Source organism: Eumetopias jubatus, unplaced genomic scaffold (assembly GCF_037043125.1).
Source record: "Eumetopias jubatus isolate StellerSeaLion01/CBP00866 unplaced genomic scaffold, mEumJub1_p1.0 scaffold_7, whole genome shotgun sequence".
Taxonomy (NCBI): domain Eukaryota; kingdom Metazoa; phylum Chordata; class Mammalia; order Carnivora; family Otariidae; genus Eumetopias; species Eumetopias jubatus.
Window position 1 is genome coordinate 66,489,447 of NW_028274813.1, and position 7,981 is coordinate 66,497,427.

Consider the following 7,981-nt stretch of genomic DNA (forward strand, 5'->3'; position numbering starts at 1 on the left):
GCAACTGTTTTAAAGAATGACAGAAGGAAATAAAGAAAGGGAAAAAATCTCTTGCAATTTTAGGGAAAAGGAGTAGAAAAGAACTTTCTGGAGACTTCGTTATAAATGGTTAGAACAATTATGCTAAATGGAATTAATATATTTATGTTGTTTTATTCAAGGCTTATCATGTTCTATTATGAAACAATGAAATGCAATTAATAAATTGTCAGTTCATTTTTCTTGTTTTATTTGAAAATGCTTCGGCATATTTTAGCATATCATTTTTAGAGTAGCAAACAACTCTAATGTATAACATTAATAAACGGTGATAGACTTTACTATAAATACTGCATCTGTTGCCAAGAAAAGTTACATACAAAAACAGAGCATTGCAAACAGCAGTTCAGTAATTCTTTTTGTAGTAGAGACATGGGCCTTCTGTATCATTTTAAGTATCTTTGCACTACTTGACCCTCTGCACTTGGAGAATATTGTTTTTCATACATCAACAGTTTGCTGAGTTTAAGGGATTAACACCATATATGTGGTGTTGTGAGAGCCCAGAAAACCAATTGAGCAGTTTTTTCCCCCTTGTGTTTTATTTGAGGGGCAGAGTTAGGATTGAGGAAAAGCTGTGACAAACTTTTCATGTGTGTAATCATAGCCAGATACTGTCACAAAGAACAACTTAAAAAAATCAACGCAGTGGAATAAAAAACAGATAAAACACAAAATAAAAACCACTAGTGGAAAAGTTTCCATAGACTAAATTATTTTGAATTCCAAAAACCTTATTGTTATTTGAAAATAAATATTTAACTAATAAAATACGTAAGAATTCAAAATACATTGTTTTCTAGTATTTTCTGATGTATCAAAGCAGATACTAATTTTATTTAACCGGGACTATTTCAAGTTATCAAACTTCACTCCGATTTTTATATAAAAATTTCACTTACGTATTCTGTCAATTCAAAGGAAGTTCAAGGCATTGAAAAGCACACAGGATACAACAAAATCAAAAAACCAGATCAACCACCATTATCTTTCCTCTTCTGTCTTCTTCGATATTAAACATTACAAGAAATGTGGCAAAGATTAGAATTTCTTTCTTATGTAAGAGGAGATAAAATATTTTATATATTTTAACTTAAAAATAACAATTTTAATCTATAAATGCTATATCTTCTAACTGAGCAGATATTTAGGTTGACTTCAAATACTGCATGTTCTTTAATTTGTGACTACCAAAGTCCTGAATATATCAGGAATTACATGATAACTAGACAGAAAATAGAGGACATAAAAGTAGGTGTTTTTAAGAGGTGAAATAGATGATATCTCTGAGTTTCATGAGATAAAAAATTGCTCACCTCATGTGTTATGAATAGTTTGGGGAAGTCCTTTCTCTCCCCTGCCTTCTTTTTTGAAAAAAATTTTATTTAAATTCAATTTAATTATCATGTATATGATATTTGATCTGTATTATTAGTTTCAGTGGAATTTAGTGATTTATCAGTTATATACAATGTCCAGTGCTCATTATTTCAAGTGCCCTCCTTAAAGGCCATCACCCAGTTACCCCATCCCCCCTACCCACCTCCCCTCCAGCAACCCTCAGTTTGTCCTCTGCCTTCTAATCCAATATAATTTCTTATTGGCCTGCCTGATTGTTTCAGGGCTTAAAATTCCCATTAGAGAATTGTTTCTTCAGACTAAGACTTTTCTTTCTCTCTTAAAAATACACATAGAGTTGGGGGCACCTGGGTTTTGGTTCAGCCTCTGCCTTTGGCTCAGGTCATGGATAGAGCCCCTCATGGGCTCCCTGATCATCAGGGAGCCTGCTTCTTCCTCTCCTGCTTGCTCTGCTTGTGCCTTACCACCCCCCCATCAAATCAATCAGTTAGTCTTTAAAAAATACACATACAATTGAAAAAGAATAGCATGTTAACTTAGTAGTAACTAAAAGTCAATTTATATTTTCAAATATGAGTAAGTTAATGATCTTCAGCTCAGGCAAGAGAAACTTCACTGGTAAATTAATGGGGCAGTGGAGGCATTCCGAGCCTGGGTTTCTGTTTAAAAAGGGGTAACATTAGTGGCATGCCTCAGCAGAGGGGCATTGTAACATGGAAATGCAGAAAGCAGGGATAGATTCCAATATATTTGCCCCCACACTTAGCAGTTTCATCATGTTCCATCTCTTACTCTTTGGTTTCATGTTTTCTGCCCTCAAATATATTTTCAAAAAAGGAAGCTTTTTAAAACATAAGAAAAAGCAAATATTTTCATTTGAGATATTTTCCTTTATCTACCATCTAAAATCTTTAATTGGCAGACTTTTACACTGAATGATCAATGTTCACCATCTCCATTTTATTGATATCCAGTATTTTACAACACTTTGGATCTAGTTTTAGCTCCCGTCGTACCACTGAAACTTCCATGTTGAAGAATTTTTATCACCAGAATAATGTTTGGTCTTTTCTCTGACTGCCTTTCTTTCTTATCCTTCCTTCCTTCCTTCCTTCCTTCCTTCCTTCCTTCCTTCCTTCCTTCCTTCCTTCCTTCCTTCTTTCCTTCCTTTTTAGTTTAAACAACAGATATTATTTTCTCAAAGTTCTAGAGACTGAGAGCCTGAGACAGTGTGACATTATGATCAGGTTCTGGTGAAACATCTCTTTTGGGCTGTAGACTGCCAATTTTTAGTTGTATCCTCACATGGCAGAAGGAGAGTTAGCTCTCTCTGTCCCCTTCTTGTAAGGACACTAATCCCATTTATGAGGATTCATAGACCTTCAAGACCTAATTATCTCCCAATGGCCCCACCTCCTAATACCATCAAATTGGGGGTTAGATTTCAACATATAAATTATGATATAGTCCATAAGACCCACAAGTCCTTCAATGTCCCATATTATTCTCAACACTTTGATAAAGACTTTACTTACTCTTTCAGCCATCAACCGTCTATGAAATTCTATGACAAATGGGGTTCCTACCACACAATTTTGTATTTAATTATATTCTATCCTAAATTGTTCTCAGGACTTCATCTGTGGATTTTAATAATTCATGAGCTCAATCTTACATCACTGCCGGACTTAGGCACCACTTCTTCGCACCTCTGTTATTTCCGGGGCCCCAAGGGCCATTGTAATATAGTTGGGGAGAAGGCTGCTCCCATTCTTCTGCACTCATCATTTGAGAGTGGTGCCTCAAAATGGCCACCACGACTTCGAGAAGGCCCCTCCGTGGGTATTGTACTTGTTCCTGATGTCCTGTTAAGCACGGGGATTTCTACTGATGGATTCTTTGACCTCTTAGTGAGTCAAAACTGTGCAGATCCCTAGGAAATAACAGAAAGGTAAAAATGAGCTTGGTTTCCAACTTCACACTGAATTTAATTACTTGCGTCCCGTTGTCCCTTCTCCCCCATGAAACTACATGACTTTATGCTCTAGGTCTCACGGAATCTTGCTAGGAAAATCATCTGAAGTTTTTCCATCTCTAACATCAGTTCTAACCAGAGCTCAAAAATTGTTCCTTCCAGTAATTGATGTATTTTTCTCTTTCCTCTCCCATGAGTGTGTGCACAAAGCACCATCCCTCTCTTATTAGCCCTTCTTTCTTCTTGGACAAAACTACTAAAAGCCCTCATGTAAATTAGCTAACAAAAATAAAGATGGGAGATGAGGAGGGAACCATCTCACAAAATTTCCTCTTGTGTTTATTTCAGAAACCTCACCACACATTTCTATCTTGCTTTCCAATTTAATTGACAAGCTACTTAGGCGTAGGGCCTCTGTTTTCTTTGTTCCTGAAACAGTACCTGAAAGTACCTAACACAATGCTCTGCAAATGGTAGATGTAAAAAAAAAACTGAATTTCTTAACTAGAAATAAAGCCCTGAGAACATTTTCAAGCATCAAGTGGAAAATTTTGCAGAATAAGTGAGGATCATCCAACCAAGAGAATTTCATTAATCTATGAAGTTTTTCTATGCATAATTTTGCAAAAGTTGTCTGATAGTCCCTACTGTTAGAGATTCCATTAAGAAAATTTAGCACATTTAGGGTTTTTAGATTGCCCAAACTAACTAGTCTAACCTTGGTTGAACAACCCTGAAAGTGACTGGCAATTAATTTTTTTATATCACTCTCATGGCAAAAACATACATTTTACTATATTTTGGTAGTTCAGGAGGATATGAGATCATTACACTTTAAAACAAAACCTGTGAACTCATAAAAGACAATAAACCGTGTGATTAAAGAATGCAAAGTTGGTGGATGAACTGCAATGACATTTGGATGTTCCAGGGAGTGAGGGGGTCAGAGACTGAGCAACCAGGAATGGAAGCCAAGGGTCAGCAATGGCATTGAAGATTTTGAAGTCTAAATTATTGCAGTGAATTAAGATTTATGAGCATGATGCTATAATCATATAAATAAACCCTATATGTGTGTTTGTATGTGTCTGTGCATAACATGTATATACTTCTCTAATATTCAAAGTAGCTTCATGTTTATTCTGTAGTCCTTCGATCTGTAGATAGGGCATTGGCGTCTAAGGTAGAATAGTATAGTTATAAGGTAGAATAGTATTCCTTAACTTCTTCTATCCTTGTTATTTTTCTAAGATGAAAGATATCATGACCAGCTTTTCAAATGATACTCTGTCGTGGAATTTAAAAGGTATATAAACTGATCTGAACTCTTTTGGAGAGAAGACACTATTCAAACAAAGTTTGAAGATATCCATTTTATTCTTCTTGAATAAAGGACAATTACCACTTTTAAGTGTAATATTTGACCTCTTGTCCATTGTCATTCCAGGCCATAAAAAAAAAAAAAACAGATTTTAAAGACTGACTTCCATCTGTTTTAGTTGGCATGATTAATAAATATCTGCCAGATGCTGCACTAATTCCACATTTTTAGTTTTTATGACAGGTGAGTCTTTTGTTTTTATGAAGCAAGTATATTACATACTTGATATAACCATCACTCAAGGTGAGGGGTCAGGAGGGAAATAATGATTAATTCCAATAATTACTATTCCTTAATTAGATTTGTTAGCATGTTCTATTTAGTGTATACATTTCCATTTGGTCTCTGGTAGATCAGTTTCTGAAAATTGTACTTTTGTTATCTTTTTATGTATTTTAGAGGTATAGGAATCAGAGTAAAAAACAAGGAATTCCTTATTTGATGTTATTAACTCAGACTACTTCTTTCACTCTCATTTCTTTTCACCTCAGAGTGACCAGTCGCACTGACAGGGGTCCCTAACTGTTGGGGTCCTCTGTACTCCATATGTGTGGGGATGAAGGATAATGCAAGTAGAGAGTATAGGGGGTTGAGCCTCACTAGTACAGCAGAGGGGAGTGTTCAATGGATCAATAAAGGAAATCTTCAATTACCTTATTCCGAAATACAGAACCAAGCAAGAGAAACTGGGAAGATGGGAGGAGGCACAGTAATCTAAGACAAGTAATTTGAAAGGGTGGTGTGATAAAATCTGAAAAGAGCATTTTCTGAGAATAGATATTTCCTTATGATCAGAGGGAAGTACTTCTATGTAGCTCACCTCTGAGTTCTCCAAAACATTTGACATTACATTTTTTTTTTATACTGAGGCACTGAATAAATGAATTTTTAATGAATGCTTACATCACAAAATGATTAGTGAATTTAGTCCATTTACATCAAAGTAATTGATAGGTATATAATTGTCATTTTATTGTTTATTGGCTGTTTATTTAATTCCTCTGTTTCTTCCTTCTCTTGGTCTCTTCCTTTGTGATTTGATGACTTTCTTTAGTGGTATACTTCCTTTCTTTTTATCTTTTGCATATTTACTATAGATTTTTGCTTTGCGTTTACCATGAGGTTTGCTTATAACAACTTATATCTCTAACAGTCTATTTTAAGTGGATGACATCTTAATTTTGATCCCGTTGTAAAGCTCAATATTTTTACTTCCTCCTACATGTATTATGATTTTGATACTGCATTTTACTTGTGTATCCCTTAGCTAATTGTTTTAATCATAGTTACTTTAAGTACTTTTATCTTTTAGCCTTCATACTAGTTTTACTACTTTTACTATTTACTACCTTTACTATTTATTTACCTTTCTAATAAGATTTATTCTTTGATATGTTTTTTGTTACGAATTAGCACCCTTTCTTCTCAGCTTAATGAAGTCCCTTTAACATTTCTTGTAAGACCAGTTTAGTGGCGATGACCTCTGTTAGCTTTTGCTTGTTTGGCAAATTCTTTATCTCTTCTTCAGTTTAATGACTTTGCCAGGTTAAATATTCTTGGTTTTAAGTTTTTTCCTTTCAGCACTTTGAATATATCATGTACTCCCTTCTGGCCTACAAAGTCTTGGCTAGAGTTGACTGATCTTTTCTTTTGCTTCATCTAATTTGCTGTTGAACCCATCTAGTGTATTTTTCAGTTCAGTTATTGATTCTTTAGCTCTATGAATTATTTGGTACTTTCTTATATTTTCCATCTCTAGGTTGAACTTCCCATTGGTCATCCATTCTTCTCCCTAGTTTGTTAAGCACCCTTACGACCTTTATTTTAAACTCTTTATCAGGTAAATTACCTATCTCCATTTCATGAATGTTTTTTCTGAGGTTTTATCTTTTCATTCATTTGGAACATATTCCTTTGTTTATTCATTTTGCTTGGCTCTCTCTGGTAGTTTCTGTATGGTAGATGAGACAACCACCTTTCCCAATCTTGAAGGAGGAGCCTCATGTAGGAAATGAAACTTGTCATTCAACCCAGTCCCAGCTCTTTGTCATCTCTCAAAGTTTTGTGCTTATCTAAGCAGCCTATTATATTTTGATAACTCCCAGTAGTTTAGAATGTATCAAGGCCTGTCAGTATTCTTTTTTTTAAAATTTTTTTATTGTTATGTTAATCACCATACATTACATCATTAGTTTTTGATGCAGTGTTCCATGATTCATTGTTTGTTCATAACACCCAGTGCTCCATGCAGAACGTGCCCTCCTCAATACCCATCACCAGGCTAACCCATCCCCCCACCTCCTCCCCTCTAGAACCCTCAGTTTGTTTTTCAGAGTCCATTGTCTCTCATGGTTCATCTCCCCCTCTGACTTACTCCCCCATTCTTCCTCTCCTGTTATCTTCTTAAGGAGAGGATCTCAGCACTTAAATTCAGTTTATTTGGAAGTCAGATCCTCAGACAGCAGCTTTAAAAGCAAATATAAACAGTCCTCTGGGACAGCAAGTGTAAGTCCCACTGGTCAGGCAGTCTGGTGGTGTCCCCTGGGCAGCAGTCACAAAAAATAGGGTTCAAGATGAGTGTATAGCCCTTTCCTGGAAGGTATTAGTCAGGTGGAAGAAGGCAGAGGGAGAGTGCCAAGACGCCATCTACAACCTGTGGTCCTTGAGAGCAAATCCATAGCCTACTAGATGTTTGTCAAACCTGAAATCTGCCCTTCAGGCTGAAGCTCCAGGACAAGCCAAGAGACTTCCTTCACAAAAAGACCAGTAGGGGTGTACCTCAATCTGCTGTTTGCACACTGCCCTTGGGGTTGCAGCCGGCCCAGAACCATTTCTCTGATTATCCAGTCCCATGGGACCCAGGAATGCAAGCTCCCCTGGCCACCAGAACCAAGGGGGTGTCCCTGGGTGGCAGCTACATAACCCATGGTGACAGATGTAAAAAAAACAACAACAACAGGGTACCAACTGTGTGTGAAGCTCCCCTCCAGGAGACACTGGAACTCGGGAGTGCAGCAGAGGGAGAAGGTGAAGAAAGTGCCTATCCTCAAATGATTCTGGAAGTAATTATAGTCAGCCTTTAGGTGTGTGTTTAATTAGAAGCCTGTCCTCCAGACCTCAGGCATGGTGATTAGCTAAAAGTCCCCCTTCACAAAAAGACCAAGCTCCTGGGTCTGTTGTCTCTTGCTGTGCCCTAGGGGTGGTAGCTGTTGAAGAATTTCTTCATT